This window comes from Eufriesea mexicana, unplaced genomic scaffold (assembly GCF_001483705.2).
Source record: "Eufriesea mexicana isolate 0111107269 unplaced genomic scaffold, ASM148370v2 scaffold2917, whole genome shotgun sequence".
Classification (NCBI taxonomy): domain Eukaryota; kingdom Metazoa; phylum Arthropoda; class Insecta; order Hymenoptera; family Apidae; genus Eufriesea; species Eufriesea mexicana.
The window spans coordinates 568,317-594,238 of NW_016910954.1; the positions used below are offsets into that span (position 1 = coordinate 568,317).

The following is a 25,922-nucleotide window of genomic DNA, read 5'->3' on the forward strand; positions in this document are numbered from 1 at the left end:
CCGGATTATCTAATTCCGAACTACGTTCGATCCATTCCGAGATTACAAAAAGAACTTTGGTAACACGGAGTAGATCGTAGTTTATTTAAATTTAACGCGCAGCACCTGGCTCGTCGTCGCTTTCCAAAGAGAAATCTTTGGAAAACGATGCCAATTACCAGGTCTCGCCACGCGGAGGTGTCAGGCCCTGGGCCTTAAGGGTCCCGCGATAGTGGCGCTACTAGCGCATTCCAGTGTCTAGATCAATCCGTGATAATTAATCCAGAGTCACCGTGATCCACCAAATTATTTGTCGATAATTTGCGAGAAGAGTCTTTATTTGTATGTCACCCTGCATCGAGATCTATTTTTGCTTTATTTTTATATTATTTTTCATTATTTTTATTAATTCTCGAAGCAGGGTTGAATGATGCAGAAGGTTGTCATAGGGTTTATAAAAATCTAGACCCCGAAGGTTTCGACGAGGCACTTTTTGACAGTACACTGTCTGCACCACGCATCATAGAAGACTTCGAGCCTCCGTATATTTTAGAATCAAAGATCGTTTCGACTTATTAACCCTTTGCACTCGAGAGGCGCCCTTCAGTCGCCATTTGATAAAATTTCGAAGCTCGATATTAACCCTTTGCACTCGGCGATATTTTCGTTACAGACACATAGTAATTCGAAGTCTTCCTGCCATAAAGTCGACGATATTTTCAAAACGGTAACCAAGAAGTGCGGATTAATTGTAAAACAAAATTATTTTACCCCGATATTGCGTGCGTTGTTGAACAATTTTAAATTTGAGATCGTAATTAACAATGATCCCTAGAATTTGATTAAATCGTGACTGAGAGTCGCCTCTCGAGTGCAAATGGTTAATTGATATATCAAATTTAAAATAATGTAACACTGTACGAGGTATCGAAATGAAATAATTCTACGTGTTAATTATTATAAAATATCATCAGCTTTATAGCAGAAAATTTTTCAACTCGTACCAAAAAATCGTCGAGCGTTAATCCGATTTTTGCTACACTATTATCTGTCATTTGATTATTCCTTTACCGCAAATTTTAATTTCTCTTCTCAAAGCCTTCCCAAATCCTTCGCTGCAATATTCCCATGGGGACCGTGTCGTTGGCAAAACTAGATACACGGTTGCCGAAAATCGACGCAAAAATCTCGGCAAGCCTCGAATTCTCACGGGACGTTAAATCCATACTTGCATCTCTGTTTTTCTCTTTAGCTACCATTGGCGCCCGTGGCTGGAAACACAGCGCGTCCCGTCCAATTCGTCTGTTCCATAATCGTGGCAAGACGCCGGTGTCTGGACGCAGCGACACTCGCATTTGTCCGCGACAATCGGGCCTGCTCAGCCATCGGATAAACTATTCCAGCGTGGCGTTCCACGGCCAATTAGAAATCCGCGGGAAGCACGAGCGGGTCCGTACGTCAGGGCAAAGTGGAAAGACCGATTAGCGCGACTCGCTGTCAAAACATCCACTCGCAGCCGGGACACGCGGGCCGCGTCTCTCCCCCGCGCTGACGCATACGCAAAGAGTGCATCCGTGCACTCTCGGAGAATCAGCCACCCATGTGCACTCCCGGCAGTCCATCACTCCCGCCTGGACGGCTGCTGTCGGCCAGAGAAAGGGAGCGAGAGACACTGTGCGACTCCGAACGCCGCGGATAAAGGGAGAAGAAGCGGATGAAGCGGGACGGAGAGGGAACGACGGAGAAATAGGGAGGAAAAGAGAGAAAGAGAGAGAGAGAGAGAGAGTTGGGCCGGCGCATAATATATCGGTTTAAAAGTACCATTTATTTAAATGGCGTTTATACCGGCCCGCCACGGGACGAAAAACACAGGCCGCAGACCTGAAAATAATAACGGGGTTAGCAGGGTCCTCGACGAGGAGAGAAATGTCCTGCGCGGCCGGCACGCGGATGCAATTGAATCAATCATCCTCGAAAATGGGATTTCTGGATGCTCTCTCCGCCTCGTAAACCGCGATGAATTACCGTTCCAGCCTCGCTATAATAGTTGTCACCGGGCGGAAAAACGTCGCCTAGCCCCCTGTCCGTCTGTTTTATGACCGGCTGCCGCGAAGAATCTCTTTCCACGTCCTCTTCTTCCTGTTTTATATATCTGTATTTACCTTTTGGCTTTTCGAGAAGGTCGCTCGCGTCTCGCCGCTTTCTCTCTCTCTCTCTCTCTCTCTCTCTCATTCGCTTCTAGCAACCGATAAACTTTTCGCCCGCGGACGTAATTTGTACCGGTGGCTCGATCGTTAATCGCCGGAGAATTCGGGGACCGTTTCGACGTCTACGCGTTTCACAATACGTCGCGAGCCTCCGCGGTGAGTTATTAAAATGGCACGAGCGATTTTATCTCCCGGCCACAAATAAGCAGCTCCCTTTGAACGAACGTTTAGGTGTGATCGAGGGGACAGGCCGCCTAACTTTATAGTCCCTAACGGTGCTGAACTCGTCTCTTTCTCCGTCTCCGTCTCTCCCCGTCCGTTCCCATAAGAGCCTCCTCACTCCGGCGAAATTACGAAACCGCCGTCTCTCGATGGATATATACGTGTTTTCTGCCCGAACGTAATCAACGTCAGCCACGTCCTTCGTACATCACCGCCGCGTACAATTATGTCAGCGATGACGCGCACGCCTGGCGGCGGGAAGAAGAAAAAGATGGCCGCGGCCCCACGAAACGCGAGAGGCATTAAAGTGTCAGCGGCCGGGGTTCATTTAAATCCTGAGATATCCGTGCTACGTTCGACCATGTGTGCTCGCCGACTACGACAGTTTTAAGTGCACCGGTCCCCGGACCGCGCTATCGGCTCCTCCGCATGCGCGCCTTCCTCCTCGGCCAGTCGCATTTTTCCCAGCCCCCGCGCTTTATCTCCCCGGTACCGTTCCCTTTTGTCTCCCCTTTTCTCTCTCCTGCCTTCGTCGATACCCGTGAAACACCGCGGAGGTGGAGAAGCGTGGATCCAGAGAGGTCGAAACGTCGCTACCCGCGCGTGTACTCGCCTTTCGTCACTCGGGGAACTCGAGCGGCAAGCGTCCCGGTGAAACGACTTTCTGATCTCTAGATAAAAAACGGGTTTCGTCGCCGGAGTAACTTACGAGCGGGAGATCCTCGTCTAATCCTCCAGCGTGTCTTTCCGAGGCGATTACAGGCGATTACGCGAACCGGGGATCGTCCTCCCGTTGATCAGGGGGTAATAATTTCCGCCGCGGCGCACCGCGAAAATGGCCGCTGCGACGTGAGGCGATGCGAAGGGGGCTTCGTCCTGCGAATCTTAGACGGCGTTTGGTGGGACTAAAAGTGCCCCACGATGCATTACGGCGTGTCAAAAAGGTGGGACAATTTCAATCGCAGCGTGCCCTAAATTGTTAACTCTTTGCACTCGGCGATTTTTTCGTTGCAGAAAAATACTAATTCGAAGACTTTCTGCCATAAAATCGACGATATTTTTCAAACGGTACATAGGAAATCGTATAGAAATTAAGACGTAGGATTATTTTATTTCCATATCCCACGCATCGTTGGATAATTTTGAATGTGATATATTAATTAACATCGATCTCTAGAATCTGATTAAATGTCGTCTCTCGAGTGCAAAGGGTTAACTCTTTGGGGTACGCTGGGATTGAAAGTGTCTCAGCCTTTTGACGTATCGTAATGCATTGTGGGATATTTTTAGTTCCAATTCAAAATATTGCAGTGGCTTCGTTTCATTTACGTAAAGCAGTGGGTAATACTTTTAACAGGTGTTATATACGCATTCGCTCGTGTTGGTAACGTTCAACATGCCAGTACAGGTTCATCGATTGTTGCAAGTGAAATGTTCATCGCGACAATCCTTTTTTCCTCGTTTTATGTATTTACATTATTCGATTCCTTTATTAGTAAAAATATACCAATTTTGTTTCATTTAAAATTTCTGTGTATTGGGATTATGGGCGAAAAGAAATAACTATATCTTTATTATATCCTTAGGAAGATATATCTCACGTATTAACTGTTCGCATGGAGAGACAAAACTAGAGCAATGAAGAAGGATATGCTAATTGCAGCTCGTCCTGGTCTCCTAATTTCCAACACACAGATAGCGATTTTCCGTTACCATCTTAATAGGATACAATTTTTGATTCTGCACGAGGAGATAGAGAATATATAGAAATTCACAAATGGCTACTTCGTTCCTTATCACTTTCACTGCCACGTTGGTCATATATGACCGGCCATAGTTTATCCTGTGACGCCACGGTGGTCATTAGTGACTGGAGCGTTTGAACTACTTGAACTACATTGAATGACAATTGATAGTTGGTGCATTTTGAATATAACCGCTAATTAGAAGATACTGTGAAACAAAAAGTGCCCCATTGAACGATTAAAAATTTTTATTAGAACATCAAAAACATAGAACAAATCTTGCATCTAGCGATGCACTCCCATGGCGTTCTGAGGGAAACACGTGATTTCAGCGTGGCAGTCAAAGGGTTAACGTTCGTCTATAAGTCTAACAATTATCGGTATCCAATCGTACAAACGCTACAATCCCTCTTCCTCGCGTTGCCAAACAGACAGTCGAGAGGACATTGGGTTTTAGCGTTTTCGTTAAACGAATGGTTAACGAAACGTTGGACCGCTACGGAGGAGCTTAAAACTAGACGGAAAGAAATTTTCGAAAGGTCGTGGTGGCGTTGTTTTTATCGTTCGCGTGGTCTGTGCTGGAGCGAGGGATTCCGCCCACGGCGATCCGCGAAGGTAAACGACGCGAACGATAATGAAAACGACGAGCACGTCGAAGTCGTCAGGGAACACGGGCGCAGAGAGGCTCACTCGAGGCTCGGGCTAGAGCAACGCTCGGAATCGAGCCGAGAGGCAAAAAGACGAGGAGCGGCTCCTCCGACGCGCGGAGAGCGCGCGAGAGGAGGGAAAAGAAGGCAAAAGAGGAAGAGACGCGAACGGTAGCGGACGGGGAGCGCGGATTAACAATGCCGCAAATACTGGTACCGGCCGTGGAATGCCCGCGAGCGCACACGACGCATAATTAATACCACGGTCGAGGGAGCGGCGAGCCTCTGCTCGCGGCGAGTCGGAGCGGACGCGGCGATGGAGCGAGGGAGACGAAAGGACGCGGCCTCTTCGGCCCGCTGAGGATCGTGGAACGGTGGAAAGAAAGAAGGGAAGTCCCCGTTGGTACCGGAGGGACCGGGCTCGGGATGTCCGCGGGGAGGAGATTTATGTGGCTCCTGATTGAATCGTTCTCACTCGATCGCGCCGCTTGCTTTTTGCCCTCCCGAGATTCTCTCCGCGCTCTCTCCCCCCTCTCTCACCCTTTCGACTCCACCAACCGCTGCCCGACAGTCTCTTTCTCTCTTTTTCCACCGGACCCCGGGTCCCTGCGACCAGCTCCGCTTTGCGACCGTATGGGGCTCTCTTACCTATGCCCGTGAGCGGGCCCTTATCTCTGCCGTGAGGCCCCGCGCCGTTCTCTGCCCAATTCGTAAAGTCCAATCTCCGTTGCCATCGTCTTATTGCGATATTTTCGGGGATGATGGAGGGTGAGGCGGTTGCGAGGTTGTAACGCGGCGTGGTTTATCGCGAGGTGAAAGGCAAATAGGCCCGTTAACCGGGATATTACACGGGCCCCGCGCGAGTTTCCGTCTTTCGGATCGGCCGCGTTGCTATCCGAGATAAGATTGGCGGTCGTCGCGCTCCGAACCGCTGAAAACGTTGATTTCTCACGCCTGTGTTCGTGTCCGCGTGCTTCACGTGCTCCTTCGTCACGGCTGTACGCCCACGCGTACGCCCACGACCCAACAAAAGCTAGAGAATTAACGTAGGAAAGTAGCATTTTGTCGAGATTAATATCCACCTCCAGGCCCATCGCGACCAAGGCTCTTCCTTTGCCGGCTACGCCGACCACTTTTCTCCCCGTTTCTCTCTCCATTTCTCTTTCTCACTCGCCGTTACGTCGGCACGACGTTGCTGCAAGGGTGGTCGCATTCGGGGAGTTGAAAACGCGCCTTTAACCTCTTCCCTCGAAGTCAGATTTTTATACAACACTGTATACGCCACTGTAACAGCGTCTATCTGATAGACGTGACTATAGTAGCTTTTACTCTGCGTTGCTGAAAAGAAGTCTATGACACTCCAAAAACTACTATCTCCAAGTTCGATAACGTGATACGTTAACATAGGCGAAAGAAACGTTATCTCAGAGTTAACTTACAATGAATTGAAAGCACTACTACGCCAAGCAATAAACGAAACGACACCAAATGATTGGAAAGGATTTTGTAAACACGTAGAAACACCGGAACACGAATATCGGACGAAAGATGGAATAATGGAAGACGCAACTGAGGACCTAGAATTGGAAATACAAAGCAGTGAGTCGGATAAGAAATCAGACGACGATAGCTCAAAGATTTATAAAGTGAAGAAGTACAAAAGTAATAATAATTAACATCATTTATGAAAATTGATTTAAGATTTAAGATGTATTTTTTATGATGAATTAATTATATAATTGCATCATACTAGATAACCGTTTAAAAAATCACACGATACAACATAAATATAAAAAGTATGCGTATAGTACATCACGTTTGCTGCGTAATGCAATGAAAAGTTAATCAAGATGCTAATTAGTAATCGGTAATTGCGAATAATCGTGTGTTCATCGGAAGAATCTGAAGTTAATATGCTTTTGGGACGAGTCTACGCTCTTGCATCTATTTCTTGCGTCTGTCTCGCTTTGTCTCGTTGCTTCGTTCGCTTTCTTTGTCACATGGTGTTCTATGAGCGAGCTAATAGGAAAGGATCAGTTCTACCAATAAGGGAAACATTTTACTCTACTTCTGCCACGATGTTAGAATGGTTGAGGACTGGTGAGGATTCGGTCCTACAAGTTTCTCAGATGATTTCCTTTCAGCAACGCGGAGTACCTATAGCGACTGACATCTTTATCGCGTTGAAAATGGTTGAAAATTATTTTTCACAATTTCCCGATCATCTAAGGATTAACTTGGTTTACCGCGCAAAGACGTCGTGCCAGGTTTAGCCTGTTGGCCAAGCTAAGAGCGAAAGGACGAATGTCAGCAGATGACTCTCCTATTTATACGCTCTCCCGATGGGCCCCAGACTGTCAAGGGCCGTTGACTCTCTTCGCCTCCTGCACGTCTTCCGTGATCCTCGATACTCACCGGAAACGTACCCATCGCGTAGACGAGGATCACCGAGTTCCTCCACCCCGATGCAACTTTTTGGTCTAATTTTAAACTCGCGAGATCGCGAGAGCAAGAGCTTCGCGAAGCAAGAATCCGAGCGATTCGAGATGCGTGGAACACACGCTGTCGGGGCTTTCCACGATGCAACGTCGAGGTCCGTAATACTCGGGGAGTATTCTACGAGCACCGGGGCACGCGGATATCCGTAATTTTCGCGCGTGGTGATCGACGTGGCCGCGGCGCGCGGTAAATTTCTGGAACAGAATCTCCTCCATTGTAATGCCACGCTCTCGCTCGGGGCGCTCTGTTAGCTAGCTAGGCGGCGAACGGAAGCAAAACAAAAGACGCCGAAATGCGTTCATTATTTCGAGCTAATTGGCGGTGCCTTTACCCTCGAGCCGAGAGGGAGCCAGGAGCAGCCTCCTCGTACTTTCAGAAGCGACGTTCTCTCTTTTACGCGCTCGCCGCAGGCCTCTCCTCGATCCTCGACGCCCTCCGCTCCCGTTCCCTCCCTAACCTTTGAATTAAATATTCCTTCTCGGTGAACAGGAATTTTCTATACCCCCTAATGTCGTATTCGTGTCCCGCGTGTTCCATGGGGAACCGGCGTGCCTCTGTTTTACGGCTCCGGTCGTCTTGGGGGTAATCGCGCGCTCGGGTCCTCGGCCAACCGCTTCGTATTCCTTTTCTTTCCTCGTCCTTCCAATTCGGACTTTATTCCCGTGATAATTCCGTCGTGGTTTCTTCCGTCGCTCGGACCACTTCTTCGCGAGAATTATTACGTGGTTCGACGGAGCGACGTCCGAGATGATGGCGGGAAGCAACGGTACGAAGCAACGACGAATGCACGACAGACGACGCGGGTTATTCCGCGAAGCAATCTCGAGGACAAGGATCCTTTCGCGCGCTACATCCGACCGTAACTGCCACCGATTCGTCAGACAAAAAGCCACGCTTGTACTCCCCGAGAAGGCTGTGTGCCACCCCGGAAGAGGAGAACCGGTAGAAATCTCGAAATCTCCGGAGATGGAGGTACAGGGGAAAAATGGGCCTCGCGTACCGGGAGGCTCATTCAGGCTGCCGGTAGTCGAGACGCATCGGTCGGTCGGCGAACATGGTTGCGCGGTATGCGTACACGACTTACGATAAGTATCGCGACACATGTCGGCGTAAGTGGCGCGATCAATAAGGCGCGCGCGCGCTCCGGAGAAGAGATTCGTCTCTTTGGCGCGGCTGGAAGTCAAGGAGCCACGGGATCGAAACGGCCAATTCGTTTTCCCCTCACGGCTGTCTGCCTGGCGAGACGGAAAGAGACGAATATACGCGGGGAAACGGGTAGAGAGAAAGAGAGAGAGAGAGAGAGTGAAACGAGAGAACCGCAAGGTAGGTCATCCGGCGTTGCACACACGGTAGCCCGTTCTTCTGGAACACACTGTGTTCCACGCACACGCGTGTCCTCTGGCCTGCGGAGGAGAGGACGCAGGGTCTATACGTAATATTCCGTCGGTGGCGTTACGGCGTGGGGCGCAACGTCGCGTCGTTGGTTCCACCGGACAACGCCACGTGATGGTAATGGCCGCGATAATTATTTAGATAGCGGAGGATATATGCTTCCTAGCGCAGCATGGGACCCGGCCGCGTCGTTTCCATGGTGCGCCCCCGTAGCTGGAACCCGGGGCCGCGGTGGCCGGTGAAACCCGACGGAACGCGTATTATACCACTCGCCTCCTCCCTGGGTTCAGCCACGGCCTCGTTATTCCGCGCCGTCGCCACGAATCACGCCAGGTAACGCCGCTTTTCCGGCCACGGCCGCGATCGTTCGTCTTGCGCCCGCATCGCGTCTGCCCCCTTCGAAGCGGATAGATAACCACTGCTTGAAATACGAATCGCCGCTCGCATCCACCGGGATATTTGTCACTGTCGCGATCGCGTTCTGAATACCTTGCCTTTTCCCTTTCTTTCCTTCCTTTTTTCCCTTTTTCTCCTCTTTCCCACTTTCCCTTTCTTTCCCCCCCGCGTTTGTCTCGTAAATCGAGCGTTGAACCGAGCCGAGACGGGTAGAGGTGTTCCAAGTTTCGTAACACGTGTCGGATAATGCGAGCGGTAATATCGTGGAACTAATTATTACCGCGAGAACAACGTAAGCAGGCCTATTTTTGCGTCCTTTTTTCCAACGACCAGCACCGGTTGCTGGCCGGTATGGATCGCGACCTGTTCATCGGCGCGTCGACTGCTAGCGCGCGCTCGCAGGGGTAGATTAATCGTAGATGTATCTTCCGCGGCGCGTTATGAGTGCTACATAATCGTGTGATGTATCGTGCTCGGTAGATAAGCTTGGCCGGTGAATTTCACGGGATCCCGTTCACGAATTACGCTCGAGCATTCCGGCAGAAGTAACGCGACGTTCCAAGATTACGATCGGGCACCGACGATCGATCAGGCCGGTCGATAAACCTGTCGCCTAGACGCGGATTTCGGCTGGATCGCGTTCGCATAATTAAAGCGAACGAGGATATTATTCCGTTGGTTTCGTGGAATCGGGCGTTTATCGAGTTTCCCGATCGCCGGCCTCCTCCGAGATCCGGCATGCGAGTCCAAATTGGGTGACGATGGACTCGACGAAGGGGGCAACAAATCAGCTGGCTAATCGTCCTATTTATGGCCATTCCGGTACACACCGAGAGAAAGGGACAGAGAGAGGGAGAGAGAGGAAGAGAGAGTCTAGAGTCTAGACGATTTTGGGCGTCGTCGACGTCGTCGTCGTCGTCGTCGAGATACTTCCTCTTGCGGCTGCTACCACCTATCCCTTTCTCCGTTGCTCTGCACGCAGTTTGGGGTGGATTAACCCGATTCGCCGGCGTGTGTAGCAGGGCATTACTTCCACGCAGTGTAGCTCGGGTCCGTGGATCCTGGCTGAGAGAGTCCCCCGATTTTCGCATAAATCAGCCGTGTCCCCCAACGTGTTCCCCTCTCTCTGTCTCTGTCGGACGGAGCCGCGGCGGCATCCCTTCCTCCTTCGTTCGCCGCCGTTCCACCCACGGACGCCGGGGCCGCAGAGTCGAAGAGGGAAGAAAGGAGACGGCGAAACGAAGAGCAGAGGAGCGCTATTTTATTGCCGGCTTAATAAATGGAGGCTCCTTTATTTGCTCGAGCCAGCATCCGCTCGCAGTTTGCCAACCTGTTTGCTAACAACAAATTAATCGGGTGACGTATCCCGGAGAGCGCGTATATACACGTATATATTTATACGTATACACGCTGCAGTTCTTACGTCTCCCTTGCTCTCTCTTTCTCTCTTCTTTTCTCCTCTTTCTCCTCGCGAGTCGTACTTTTACCTCTCTCTCTCTCTCTCTCTCTCGTTCTTTCGCCCCCCTGCTTATCCTCCGCCGGGCCGAGAGGCTCCTTCTTCGAGGACGAAGACGACAGGCCAGAGTACGAAGCTCGACAGCGGCCGTTCTTTCACCCCTTCGAGCGACCTGCAACCTGCTGCTGTGCTCGCTCCGTCGTTTCTCTCCTCTCCTCGCCCTCTCTGCCGCGTCTCCGCGTGTCTCTCCTTGGCCCGCAGCCTCGTTGCGGGCCCAGGTATGCGTTACCCGCGGTGCCACGGCCCGATACGTACTTACGCATTGGCCAATCTGTAATTCATAACGCGATCGCTCGCGGTTTTTGCCCGCGCCTCGCGCTGGGAGACCGACGGGAAGAAGAGGGCCGAGGGAACGGGCCACGTCCAAGCAGCACGTTTCCGATCCCGTGGGAATAAAACCTGACCTGGTCAACGTCCCGGCTCACGCAAAACCCGTGTTTCTTCCTCGCGAGCTCCTAGCCCGGTGAATACGACATCAACGAACCGGCCGATGACAGATATATGGACACCTACTTCTGTCCCCGATAGACATAATCGTTTGCTCGACTTTGGTCGACCGAGCTCTCTCCGCCAGTCGCGTTTCTTTTGGGGTTCATATTTGGGTTGTGGCTGGCTGGATATCGCCGAGCAGTTGGCGATCCACGTTTTTAGATCGCGCAGTCGCTCTTGCTTTCAAGCTCGAGTCTTCTTCGCGCCCGTTCTCTTAGAGGCAGCTTCACTTTTGGTAATAACTCGCGTGGATGTTGTAAAAATTGTAGCCGTGTGACGATAATCGCGAATAATCGCCTAGAATTAATTTTAAATTTGCCAAAAATGACTACGCGTTTTCGGTAACTACGAGAATAAAGAATCTCAGACCAAATTAAAATTTGCGCAAATATTATAACACCTAAATCGCGGAAATCGTCTGGTTAACACGTTGGTCCCAGCGTGGGTACAAAAGTGATCAACGGTATCAAAGTCAAAAAATAAATGCAGTAATTTCAATGATATTTATCGAAACGCTTTAAACAAAAATATGGTTCGGTTTTTTGACGTGTATTACAAAACGTGACGACTTTTTTAATCAAATTTCTAGCTGTCTCGCGTACGAATAGCGTCGAACTTTTCTCGTAACATCGGAGGGGACAGCGATATCGGCGCGGGGTTGAACGTGTTAACCCCTTGCCCTCGGCGATTTTTTCATTTTTATAGGAAACTAGTAATTCGAAGACTTTCTGCCATAAGGTGGACGATTTTTTTAAAGCCGTAAATAAGAAATCGTGTGCAATTTAACCACTCGCGTTAGAAAATCGTGTCACGCACGTCGTGATGCTTTTGTCGCAGAAACACTACACAGTTCTGGCACACGCGTCTGTGAATATCTTGCTAGCACAGAATTATTTTGCTTCGATATTGCACGCATCGTTGAGTACTCGTAAATTTCACATATTAATTAACATCGATCTCTAGAATCTGATTAAACTGAGAGGCGCCTGCGGAGTGCAAAGGGTTAAATCAATCGGTGGATTATCGAGGAAAAATACAGGGCCGAAACAGGTTTAGATCGTAAGTCGTTTAGATCTTGGCTCGCGGGAGGACTGCAGCAGGGAGTGTCTTTCGGCGCCGACATCCGGGGATTATATCAGCTGCGACGGACAGCTCGCCTAACAAATGATTCCCCTAATTCTCTTTTCGTCGAGCATTCGCATAATGGTCGTTATCGTGCCCGACCCACCGGGTAGCGCTGATACTCGGGGATTACCATATTTACGACGGAGTCGTCCTCGTCTGCAGGACTCGCGCGTACGTCCTCCGGCGTACGTTACTCTCCCGCGAACCCTTTGTTCCCGCAGTCTGTGCTCGGTCCGCGAACCGGCGTGCGGCCTAACATCGCGTCGCGTTTCCCTTCCACGAATCGCGATCCGTTGAAATCGAAGCGAAACTCGGCCGGCTTCCGCCGAGAAAGAAACGCGGGACGGGTAGTTGGCGGAAATCGCGGACGATTCCCCGGACACGGATTTTTACGCGGTCGTGGAAAGTTTATTGCACCTTGGAGCAGGGCAGAGCTGGTCCAGGAGAGTTCTCCGGGCAGTTTCACAGGCTCGACCGGTCGATTCCGTAGCCGGGAGGCGCGGGAAGAGCTATCGGACGGCCGGTTGGCAAATAGCGACAGCTTACCGACGTTTCGATACATTTCTATCGGGAGCAATAAAGTGGCGGGGTTTTTGCCCGTTTCGAAACTCGTTACACGCTCGACTCGTCTCGATGGATACGCCGCGCGTATCGATGCGTCGAACCGAGCCGGCCAGGAGATCCCGGGCCCCTATGCAACTTTTTCTCGCGCCCCGCGCCTTTTTTCCGGCCAGCTTCGTATCCGTTCCTGCCAGGTCCTCTGAACACGCGGAGGGGTCCGCGGAGGAAGAAGGTGGACGGCGCGGCGAGCCGAACGTCCGAGCTGGGAGATACTTTTCTTCTTGGCTGCACGAGCCCGGCGCGCAGCTTACTCCGCGGCGCAACGACGCTCGGGGGACTTGGAATTCCAGCGCGAGATGCCGGTGCTGTGTGCTTACGTAAGAAAATCGAGGCAAAAGCCGCGGCAAGAAAAGGGTTCGCGACCGTCGTCCCTGGTCCTCCGTTTCTCTCTTTCTCTCTCTATTCCTCCCTCCGTCTATCTATCCGTCTTATCCGTCTCGCGCTCGTCTCTCGCGATACGCCCTCTTTCTCGGTTCGAGGAGCCAAGTGGCCGAGTAGAGCAGGGCTCTGCACCTGCCCGAACCACGGTGAAATCTGCGGAGTAGAGAGAAAGAGAGGAAGAAGGAGCAAGAGAGAGAGAGAGAGAGAGAGGGAAGGAAGAAACGACTGCCGGGAGCAGCGTTTGTCGTGGTGCTCGTCGGCGTCGTCAGGAGTCGTCGCCACCGGCGCAGCGTCGTCGTTGTCGTCGGCCACTCGCGGCAGCCAGCCGGTAGCTGCTCCAGGTCTCCGTACCGGTCATGCGTCGCAACTATAATTTGAAATAATTTATAAATCCTATTCAATTCAAATTAAGGCTCCACTCTGTCGGATGAATAAAAGATGCGCCGTACCGCTCGCTCGCCCGCTCGCTCTCGTGCTCACGCGCGCCGCCGAGAAGCCCGCGCAATAATGCGCGCGTGTGCGCCCGCGCGGGGCCAAATGGTGGCCCATTATGCCTCCTTCTCCTTCTCTCTCTTTCTCTCTCCCTCTCTCTCTCTCTCTCTCTAGGTGCCGGATGATCATAGGCGGAGAAGGTTGCGAGTGGAGATCGAAGGCCGCTATTAAAATCGGAGTGGAAGATTGATGGAAGGAGCGGACAGGTATCAAGGTGACTCGTGTTCCACGAGTGATTCTAGCAGCGCAGTGGATGTCGTACGCTGCGCGACTTTATCGGTTATCCACCGTGTCGTGTTATGAGATCTCTCGGAGTAGGTACATCTGTCGCGACGAGGGGGTTAAACGCTCCTCGACGTCCGAGGATTCCGCTTCGGGAACATACCGAGGAATGTACTCGCTATTTCTCGCAACCAAGCAACAGTTCTATGCTCGCGATCCTAACGCTGTGCCGTCCTGTGGCATCACGTTGGTGTCATGCACGAAACGGGCAAATGACTCGTTTGGAACACAGGTCGAAAACAGGTTTGACTATATATCCTCGAAATTTCGAGAAAATAGAGAGACAGGATTGAGGACTCGTGTGAACTGATGATGAGATTAGCGAAACTTCACGAGGACCTCGAAAAACCGCTTTGGAATGATCTGACTCAGTCCTACCAGGGCCAAACAAAAGAATCTCGTTAGACTTGCGGACGGCATAGTGTTAACATATTGCATACGGGTGACGAGATATCTCGTGTTCAGGTTTCTTTCACTCAATTGATAATTTAAGGAATTAAAAATAGATCTTCTTGTAACGTTAACAGGGTAACGAATAATCTCGCGTATTCTTATTGTAATACCTTACGTGAATGTAATACCAAATCCGAATTAAAAAGGTGCATATGTGCATCGTATAAAGCGTTTCTGGATCGCTCAAAAGAGTACGGACCCAAAAGAATGCCGTATGCAATGTGCTAAGTAAGTACGTAATGAGTCTGTTGCGTCCCGAACACTGTCTTGCAACTCTGTTGTAAGGCCCGTTTACGCAGATGCGACGATGTTCCTGGGATGCGGTCTACTCTAAATTAATAGAGCTAGATCCGGTTAGGGTTGAGTTATAATGTGTTACCATCTCTCGTACTAAGTTAATCGTGGTAGGTCTTGGTTGACAGTCTGATCGTGATGCTTGTCCTGTTTTCGTGAGATTTTCAGGAGAACTCTCTCGTGACTACTGTCTCGATGGTTTTATAAATTTTGTCTATCTATCGATTAATTGGTGTGAAATGTAAGTGGTGGGTGTGTGTCTTCCCATCGGCAGTGAATAATATCGGGGGTGTGTGATAGCTTCGACGTCCTTCCGTGGTGGTGGAAGTTTAAATAATTTGGGTCCTTATGCCTATCGTCTTAAGGGTGATATATTGGTTCTTGCTAAGTCTCACCCAAGTAGTGCCCAAGTGACGACGAGTGTATACAAATCAAGAGCCGTTGGCAATAGGGATATAAACAGTCATCCGCTTAACCTAGGACATCGCGGTCCCAGGGCCCCAACAAAGTCGTCCCCGTCTAAATCTTCCGAAGAATTCGGAACGAGCCCCAAACGACGGATTTGCGTTTGGAAAACGCTCATAGTCTGTTTCTCTCTAGCTTCAGAGCCATCCTCATATTTTATCGCGAAAAATCCGACGGACGGTGCGCGCCTGCTGCCCCCCTTTCCGTGTTATCCAGCGACGCGGACCCAGCGTCGAGCGAAGAGACGGCCAGGGTGGAAGAGAGAGCGGCAGCGGGAGAGAGGCATATACGGGGCATTATAAAGCATTACAACGAGTGCTGTTAACGTCCGTGTCCAATCCGCGTGCCGCTCGAAAATAAAATACAAAATAGCGCGACAGCGCTTTGTAAAGCTTTCTGTCAAATCCATCGGCCGTCGCGCGTTCTGCCTCTTTTCCTCTCATTCCACTCGACCCGCGATTCCCACCCCTCCGCCCCCCGCCACCCCCTGTCGGCTCGAATAAATCCATCTCTGTTTCGCCGCTGCTTCGCCGTCACCCTCGCGCGGACCGTTCGCAGTGTCAGTTGTAAAAGGGTCACGATGGAAGCGGCGAAAATCACTTCCACCCCTTCCTCCATGGGCCAGTCGATATACCGCGTTTTATTTTTTTCGTCGCGTCGTTTCGATCCACTCTCGTCAACGCTAGACGCTGCGTCGCGACGGATCCAGGAATAATCAGACGGAAACCGCGATTAGACGACACGATCCGCTCCCCGATGCCGGCTCCGCCAAGCGAAATCAATTTGCTCGTATATCCGTGATAGACGCTTGCCGGAGATTGCGTTTTCACCCCCCGGAGCCACGCTGCAAACGTCGACGACTCTCGATTCGTCTTCCCGCCTCTCCGTCCTCCTTTCTCTACCCTTTGTCACGCTCTTTCTTCCGCTTGCCGGCTCTGCCCGTGCTTCTCGAACACACGCTGCCTGCCGACGAACACACGCTCGCTTCTTCTCTTCACCGTTACGCCAGTGCGACCGATTCGAATTGCAAATCGAATAGAACCGTGCCCTGCGGAATGCTCGCCCGGGATATTCCGCTACGTCCGCCTCTTCGCGAATTTTCCGCGAGAAAAAGGTCGGGGGATTTGTTTCTCCGATGGATACAGGCTTCGTGGAAATTATTTGGAAGAACGTAACGAGTGGTACCTCTCCTCTTTTGGATAATTCCGATAATTCGTCGATTCGAATGTAAAATTATTTGATTGTAAACGCGAGCATGTTCACCCTTAGAGGGTGGAACGAAAGAAAGTCACTCGTTAGTGAAACACCTCGCATTGGAACGTATCGATTTTCGTCGAGGATCGGAGGTACCGATTGTATTCCGTAATTTGCCAGGCCTCTGCTGGAGTTAACCCCTGTCGTTGTAAATACGCTCGAGGCCCGTGACGGATTTCGTCACCTTCGAGTGAGATCTTCCGAACCTTTCTTTCAACGAATCCACCCTAAGCGCTCCTGCGGGCCACCTCTTGGAGCCCTTTTGCCCCGGCAGACCGCAGCCTTTCTCGCGGTCCCTCTTCTGGCGTTCACCAGGGGCGCGGATGCGTAGGGGATGAAGCGACGCGGCCTCTCGCAGCCAATCGAGAGTTTATCGGGGTGGCGCGCGCGCCACGGAATATTCGCCGCTCAATTTCGTTTTCCCCCCTGTTTAATCATGGTCCTGGGGGGGCGCCCGGTGATTCGGGGGTGGCTTGCCGGCGCTATACGCCGCGCAACAGGAACGAGTAAGGGGGAGAGAGAGAGAGAGAGAGAGAGAGAGAGAGAGAGAGTGAGAGGAGGATTGCGAAGCGCGGCGGCGAGAAAGAGGAGAGGAGGTCGGGAGAGAGGAGAGGGGTTGCTGATAGCCGAGGAGGGGTTGCTAGGGCGGCGGCAATAGCCCCGCTCGGGCCGTCATTTGTCAGGGGCTGTCGCGGCACGAGCGTGTTTCTGTTCCAGCGGCGCAGATAGCGGCCCATCCATAGGCCGTTCATCTTTATTCCTTTATATATAGAGTTCGTGTGCGCTCGCCCGCTGCACCCCCTCTCCCGCGCGCCTGCAACCCCCCGGTTCGCCTCCTCTTTCGCCTAAAACGCCCTACACGAACTCGTTTAATTACAACAAACAATTTATTAGGTCCATCCAGGATCCGCCCACGGGCACGCACGGCGGATATAGTGGGGAGGTACCGGGGGTGGCGTTCGGCTCGAGGTGAGGATAGGTGGCGCGGGGGTCGGGCGACGCGGGGAGAGAACGGTGCACTCGTTCGTTCGACCGGCGAAACTGAAATTATTCCGCCGGGGGTGGCCGGTCACCCAATTGTATCCGCACAAAGGAACGTGTTTTTGGTTCGTTCGCCGGTGAAACGTGTCGGTTACGCTCGGCTCGGCTCGACCCGGCTCGCCGATGCGGCACGGGACCCCCTCGTCGATGAAACGACCGGGAATATCAGCGTGCCCAATTGATCTACGAAGGCGGGCCGGCCGCGGGAACGAATCGCTGATTTGCTGGGAATAATTAACTCTCGCCCGTGATATCAACTTTGTTGCCGGCTCCCGTTCTCTCTCTCCGCCTCGCCGCCGTTCTTACCGGTCTTCGTATCTACGTACACGCGTCGTTCCGGTATATCTCGAGACGCGGAATAACCCGGTTACGAGACAGAGAGAGAGAGAGAGAGGGAGGAAAGAAACACTGTGTACCGGAATTATTCGCAGAAACCGCGAGTGTCGATCGGACATGCACGATAGGGCGGCGCCATTACGGACGAAAGCGTGAGATATTCGACTTTGCCGGTTGCGGTGCTGTGTCTCTCCGTCTCTCACTCCCAAGCAATCAGCGGATTGATTGCGGCAGGGAACACTTCGTTTAGAAAGCCGTGTGCCGATAGGAATCGCGCGCTATTATAGCAGCCGGCCGGCATAATTGAAGACGTAATTACGTGCCAGCCATTTTCTTCTTACCCACGCGAAGTCGAAACGCGCCTCTAATAAGGGACACGTAGCGCATACGTTAGCCTGGATCGCGACGCGATTTTCCATCCGGCACCCCATTCACGGCTTTTCCGTGTAACAGTTAATTATATCCCCGTTGCGAAAAGCCAGTCCAGCTGGAACGGGGTTCCCCCCGGACACCCTCCCTCGCCATTCCATCGCGGTTCACACGGCCCTCCTTGGCCACGCGTGGGCGTGTGCTTGCTTGACCTGTGACCTCGGCGAGGCGCGAGCCGACGCGCTATCTCGACGACCACCGATAAGATTCGCCGAGTCGAAGCGATCGTTCATCACACCCCTTTCGTCGGACATAATCTACGCCGGCAGTGGACTCTATTTCGCCTTTCAGCTTCGAACAGTCCGCAGGGTGGCACCGCTAGCTGTTCGATAGCTTAACCTTTCCTCCGCTTCTCCGCGATTCGTTAGATTACTTTTATTAATGGCCGCGAACCGCTATCTTAATAGCGTCTCTCGCTCCCTCCCTCTCTCTCCTTCTCTCTTTCTCTCTCTGTGGTGTAACGACCACGTGGAAGCCTATCACGCGGATAGGAGGTCGGAAATAACGAGCAGACCGCGTTCGCGTCGTTGCTCTCGCGACCTGTTCACCTGACATTTCGTATCGGCCTCCGAGAGATCGCAGATACCGGTGTCTTTGGATTTCGAGAGTGTAATAGATATTTGCAAAAATTCCATCGAGAATTTTCCCTCTCTACCCACGTTTCGTTTACTTCGGAAATATTATCGGGCCCCGACATAAACACCGCTGACAGAAGCTGTGTAAGCTCGAGGATATGAGAAAGACGTAGCGAGTGAGTTAGCCCGGGACTCGGAATAGGGTAAGACGGTCTTCTCGGAGTATCTCGTAAAGACCTTTCGACCTTCTTCTCCTTGGGACTCTCGCGTGTCATAAAGCATCTTTGCGAGCCCTTCGTCTAACCACTGAATACAGCCCGACGTTATTATCTGCCGCATTGCTTCCAAGCTTTTATCGCGTTTGTTTCAAGAGAAGCTCTATTTCATCGCGTGATATAAGAAGCAGGGAAAATAAAATTTCCCTCTACCAAATGTTCCTACTTCTCTACGTTGCATTACCTAGATCAGGCTTTCTCGAAGGATGACACGCGCTGCGAAAAAGATAAGACAGTGTTCTTTAGAAATTCAAAGTTTTGGGGTACGAAGGAAATTGGCGGGGGGTCGAAATACGCGGAGAACGGCGTTGGAATGATCCGACTGATCGCCGTAATCCCCGGTTTCGCCGTGATTCGATCAATTACACCGACACTATTGTAATTTGTAGCGTCTCTATCTGCATTTGTCCGTAACCGGTTAACGAGGGCAGCCGATCGAAGGAGGAACGATCTCTCGTTGCCCCCAGCCAGGCCGATTAATCGACTCTTCGTCGAACGGAACGGCAGCAGAAGCTGCAGCAGCAGGTCCACGACTCGTTGCACGCGCGTACGTTACCTTGAATATTTTCAGCCGGCCACCGATGCAGCTGCCGTTGCTGTTGCTGCTCGTGCAATTTCAGTTCCGCGCTTCCATCGTTGAACGCGAAATAAAGTGGCCCCGAACACACGAAGTAATTAATTACCGCGATCTGATTGCGCGCAATTAATCCTGCCGTCTTGCCGGCGGATCATTAATTAAGAGTAAACGAATGTCTCCGGGATGTAGACACTCGAGGGATACGCTCATTTATTTGGAATAATTTACTTTAAACGGCCGTGCCTAGAGTCGGTTCACGAAGAGCACGTCCTCGCGCTAGATCCACGCGATAGAATCTCGCTTATCGGGCATCGATATCGATCTACGTTTGCTTATTCGCCATATGCTTCCGGGTAAATCGCTGCAAAGGTTCCTTCGACTCCTAATGTCAGAGTTCGATGTTCAGCTCGTCACAATGCTCGTAAAAATTACCCAACAGGAGTGAATCGATGTACACGATGATCCATAAATTTTTAGAAATTTAAATTTTGAAATTTGAAAATTTTTAGGAAAGCAAGGAAGAGGTATGTCTAATTTCCTAAGTCCGTTTTGCACGATTTTCGATGCTTGGTATCTATATTCGTTCGATAATAATTTTTATTGTTGCACGGTTACGGGGTCGGATAAATATTATTCGAGATGCAAAATTTCTGGAATTTATTCTGGAAAGAAGGAGTAACCTTTATCGAAATTTCAAATATTCTTAGAACTCCTCGACTCGGGGAACAAAGTCCGCGGAGGGACACGTGTAGTCGAGCTCGTCACGATTTCTGTAAAAATTATCCCATAGGAGTTAGAATCGATATCCACGATGTTCCATGAATTTTTGGAAATTTGAAAATTTTTAAGAAAGGAAGGAAAGGGACAACCTAAGTCTATTTCACGTATTTTTCGATGCTTGGCATCAATATTCCTCCGGTAATAATTTTTATTCTTGCACGTTACGGAATCGAATTGGTATCATTCGAGAAACAAAATTTCTGGAATCTATTTCAGAAAGAAGGAGAAATTTCAAATATTCCTGGAACTCCTCGACTCGGGGAACAAAGTCCACGGAAGAACACGTGTAGTCGAACTCGTCACGATTCCTGTAAAAATTACCTCAGAGTAGTGAATCTATATCCACGATGTTCTATGAATTTTTGGAAATTTGAAAATTTTTATAAAAGGAAGGAAATGGTATGTTTAACGTCCTAATCCTGTTTCACACGTTTCTCGATGCTTGGCATCCATATTCCTCCGGTAATAATTTTTATTGTTGCACGTTACATAGTCGAATTGGTGTTATTCCAGAAGCAAAATTTCTAGAATTTATTCCGGAAAGAAGGCGTAACCTTTACCGAAATTTCAAATATTCCTAAAACTCCTCGACTCTGACAACAAAGTCCGCGGAGGGACGCGTGTAGTCGGCGCGTTAACGCCGGCAGAAATGGCAATTATCATTGGGCGCCAGCAGGAAAGCGGAAGTTCCGCGCGGACTGAAATCCCGCGTTCTCGTCCCGTTGACTTTTTATTTACACCTTTGCTCGTGTTCCTCCTACGAGCAGGTTTTAGCGAGGTTGGCTCGGCTCGTTACTCGAGTCCTCCCACGTGAATCGAATTATCCTGCGCTCGGTGGCGTGAAAAACAGGAGGCGTGCCGTTTACGACCGCTTCCTTGGCTATTGCCACTTCTGCCTGCGAGCTTTCGTCCGATTAGCGTATTCACGAGCCTTCCTTTTGCCTTTCATTCCACTGCCCTCTCACGATTACCGATCCCGCCGATCCTCGAGGATGGCCGGGATCGCAAGAAAAGGATATTAATTAGCGCGAAGGAGCTTTTTGGTGGAATTATTAGCGTGTCGCGTGAGAGCGGGATCCACGGTTCCCGCCAGACCTCCCGATTACCCACGTCGGGCACAACCTTTGTCCATGAGATCAAGCGGTTTAATAACATGATCCGAGGAGCGGCAGCGATCGGTGTGCATTAAGGTCAGCTGGGTCGAGGTGTATAAAGATAATAGCCAGCCACCGGCCGACCGGCGAATAAGTTCTTTTATGTGCAAGTATGTAACGCGCGTGAGAGATTTCTCTCGAGCTGCACGCCGCTCGAACTTTCGGCTAGCCCTCTCCCGCTGACATTTGCATGTCGGGAACCGATCGGTCCCGCCTGACACACCGTATTTCTCCTATAAATCGTGATCGTTTCGCGAAACACCTCGAGTTTCCATACTCTGAAACTGGTCCACTACGTGGCACGGTATCTCGGATGAAATTCATTCCCGTGAGAGTAGGCTGTCTACTGTCATCCTCAGTCAACTCTGTCCGTCGATATCGAGATCGTTGGACCGTTCCCGCGGAGTAATTCGATAATAATTGGTACGCGGAGGAAAGGCTGTCCACCGTAAAGGGTTTCGGGGTCCCCTTAATGACGAGATCGAGCGATGATCGTCGGATGGAGCTGACGGGGTCAGCCGGGTCAGGCGGCGGAAAAATAATAATCAATCGGACGAGCGGCAAGTGAGAGCCGGCCAATTACGCGGTGTCGGCGGTGCCTGTGCTGCGGTTTGCCCTGGCCAGGAGGGACGAGGACAACCGGAGCTTCCTACCGCCTTTAATTCGCCTCAGTGGCTCCTCCTGGCCCCTCCTGGCCCCCTCTATCATAACCCAACAACTCGAGACTCCCTCGCTTTATTATTAAAAGTTAAAATTCCGCTGGGAGCCGGCCCGATCTTGCGGCCAACCGCTTTTGCCTTCCTCACCTGCCCGGCTCACCCCTCTGTCTCCCCGTTTCGCGCCAACCGCCGCCCTTTATAAAGTCGTGCAAACGCTCTCGTTGCGGGCGATCCACGGCATCCGGTTCTGGCAGTTCGCGTGAAGCTGCTAGTTCGTCGTTCGAGGTTTGACTGACGGGTTGCCGCGGAGTTTTAATCACGTCGGAACGTTGCACAGCCTCGTGTAATCCCTCCGCGAAACGAGCGTGCCACGGGGCCCGAGACGCGGAGGCTGGCATGATTGGTTCTGTCCGAGAAGCCTGTCACTGGCGTTAGAAAAATGCATACTTTGCGCGCTATGTAGGTTAAACAGGTTAACGAGTATTTACCTAACCGGTCGACAGCGGGGGGGTCACTGGAAAGGGATTATCGAAAAGTTCCCGCAAGTGGCGCAATGGCACTTGTTTTTCTCCAGGATCGACGCACAAGGTACCGTTAATTACTCGTATGCAACCCGATGCAGTGGCAGCTTCGGATAGCAAATTTCAAGCCTCTTAATGATATTTCCCAGACTAAGATGGCGCGCTGGAATTCCAGGGTACCGTTAACAACCTCGCGTGCACGCTTTATCCCCTTCGCGTTTCTCATTAGGTAGGGACAAGAATAAAAATTTCCGAATTTCCAGTCCTTCACGATTTGAAGCGATAACTAATTTATTTCATTCGTTCGAATTCTTTTATACGTTACTCGAAATCGCAGGTGAGGTGCCGAGTCCGAGCTACACGTGTCACTTGGATTAGCACTAGATTTACGGAACCCGTGAATTTGACGGAAGGATTGCTGCAATTATACGACGGTAACAGATTCAGTTAACTTATATAAAGATTGTTAATATTGTAATTGTTTTTAAATTAAACTAATCGTTAGAAAAGAGGCACGTGGTTTCCTTTACCTGTCAACTTGACAGGTGACCTCAGGAATAGGTATACAGACAGCGTCCGTGAACCTAGTGTTAAACAACTCGAGCAACCGCGTCGATAGAATAACTCGATTATCCACTGACTTTTCTGTTAATCCTTGAAATGTCGTTCCGGTATTCCGTTCATCCTTTTGTTTAGGACAGACTGTGTACCTAAACGCGAAGGCTCTGAAATTTTACAAGTACCAGTGTCGCGGCTCTAGGACCGCAATGTCCCAGGTCAAGTGGAAGACTGTTTTATGTCCTTATTGTCAGCGTCCCTTGACTTCTATACACTCATTGTCACGTAAGCCGCCACATGGATAAACCGTAAGAGGCTACGATATATCACCCTTAAGACGACAGGCATAAGGACCCGGATTGTTTAAACAACCACCACCACCGAAAGACGCTGGAGCTAGCACGCACCCTCAATATTATTCGCGACCGATCAGCAGACCAGGGAAGCTTATAAAACCACCGACTGAACAGTCACGAAGAGAGTTCTACTAAAATACAGTCCACTTAACACTTTGCAGCTAGACACAACCTTCCTCAAAGAACCGTTCGTCACTAATCGTCGTCAACTAAGATCGACCTAGTGACGATATTAAATCAATATCAAATTTCCCAATACCCCCTGAACGTACCCCTTTGAACACGTCGACACGCGAGACAACGGAGTGTCTTTCCTTCGTATTTGAAAAATCGCATCCCTGTTTTCGCGAAAAAGGCTCGTTTGAAGGATCATCAGCGTTAGAGGAGGAAATGGGAGTAGGGTGAAAAAAGCTCCGCAACGAGGACAAGCAGCGCGAAATAACTCCAGATGGGACTTGCCGGGTGGCGCGTGTACCGGTTGGGGTAATAAAATTCACGGGTGCTCGGTGGAGGATTCCGTGGCGAACGAGGAGGCGATTTTTTTCCCCCCCTCGGGCGAACGGAATTGTCGAAAAGCGGTAAAACTGTCGGGGGAAGAGTAAGGGGATTGGAACGGCGAGGGCCGTTACGAATTACGCGGACGTTTACCAGCGCGCGGATTGAAACGCGCGGAAACGGGATCCTGGGTGCTGGTACCGGTTCCGCGATGGAATATTTAAACGGAACAGGAGTCGCTGTGGACGTGGCCGAGTCGGGAAACCGCAGCTCGTTTCCTCGTTCACGGGACTCGGTGTCACCGAAAACGCACGGCCGCAGAACATTTTGAGGGTTTATAAACAAACGGATCTCCGGCCGGGACGAGTTGGCTGCCGCGTCCTCTCGCGTAGGTTGGATTTGCGAACCGTGTTTTCGGGGAATCGTCGCCTCCCGCGTCGAGTTGCTCGTAGCGAGGCCTGGTTCCCTTCTGGAGAACACGAGTCTCGTCGGGGGACCGAGTAACGATCGATCTCGCGCGCGTATGTATATCGGCGGGTACGCGAGGACGCGCAAGATGGCGGCAGTCGGAACGGGGCCGAAACGGGGAAATCGTTTCAGCGGAACGATAACAAGCGGATAACGCAAATTCCGTGGGCCGGTGATTGGCGCGCGATCGATTATTAGAAGGGTTTACAAGGAATTTTGCATAATTATTTCTGCGATACCAGTGTCGCCATAAAATTCTCGTGTTCGGTATCCCGTGGAACACGGTTTAGCCTATCACTGGCTATACGGCTGGGCTTAATAATTTACGAAAGATCGATGGTCGTGGGGTGGCAGGGGGTGGCGAGGGGGAGATCGATCATATTCTTGGCGCGAGCTGGTTCTCGATGGGTATATAAATTGTTCTGGGAACGCGATCAGAACCGATCCCGAACAAGGCTTTTTTCGCCGACGAGAGAGGGTCGTTGGAGATGGTTAACGACTCGGTGGACGCGCTGCGGCCGCGCCACTCACGGGATCGCGAATAATTCGACGACCGACCGATTCGCGCGATTACGTATTATGCTAAACACGCGAAAATGGCTTTTTAAATGGAACATCTACATTTATGCGGCCTCCTCGCTGCCTCCGCGTCTCTCTCCCCCTCCACGTCTGCCGCCTCCCTTCCCTCTGCGGGCCCCGCTCTCCGGGCCCCATCGGCCGATCTGGCCGTCTGCGAGTGGCGGGAATGGACGGAACGCGTAAGCAGCGGCGAATTAAACGCAATTTTCGTCCATGCGAGGTATGCATAACAAATTGTCGACGGGGACTGAACGTCTTTATACTTTGAAACTGGCGCGCGGTCATTATGCACGTAGCACGGGGGCAGAAAAGCGGTGCTTCCGTCCCGTCCACGATTACAATCCAATTATTATTCCTCGCATAAACGCCCCTCGTCCTCTCTTACCCCTTCGCCCACCGCCGCAGCTCTCTCCCGGTCGTTTCGCCGATCGTGTACTCACTTGGCTGACGAGCCGCCGGTCGAACCTAATCGGTCGCGTTTCACCGACGATAATAAGGAACGAACGGTCGGAAAGCGGGTCGACGGAGAATCGAGGGGGGGCACCGGAGCAGGCGAGATCCAGCCGCGAAATTGAAAATTAAACGGTTCGCGACCACCACCGCTCGAATTTCGAGCAACGTTCGCCTGTTTCTTACCCCGACCCCTCTCTTTCTCTCTTT

The 25,922-nt window shown here is 51.1% G+C and overlaps 1 protein-coding gene across 6 annotated transcripts in view; it reads left to right on the top strand.

The window, feature by feature from the left end:
* Positions 1 to 25,922, top strand: part of sowah (ankyrin repeat domain family member sosondowah) — a 168,900-nt gene that overhangs the window by 68,124 nt on the left and 74,854 nt on the right. The window lies entirely within an intron of this gene.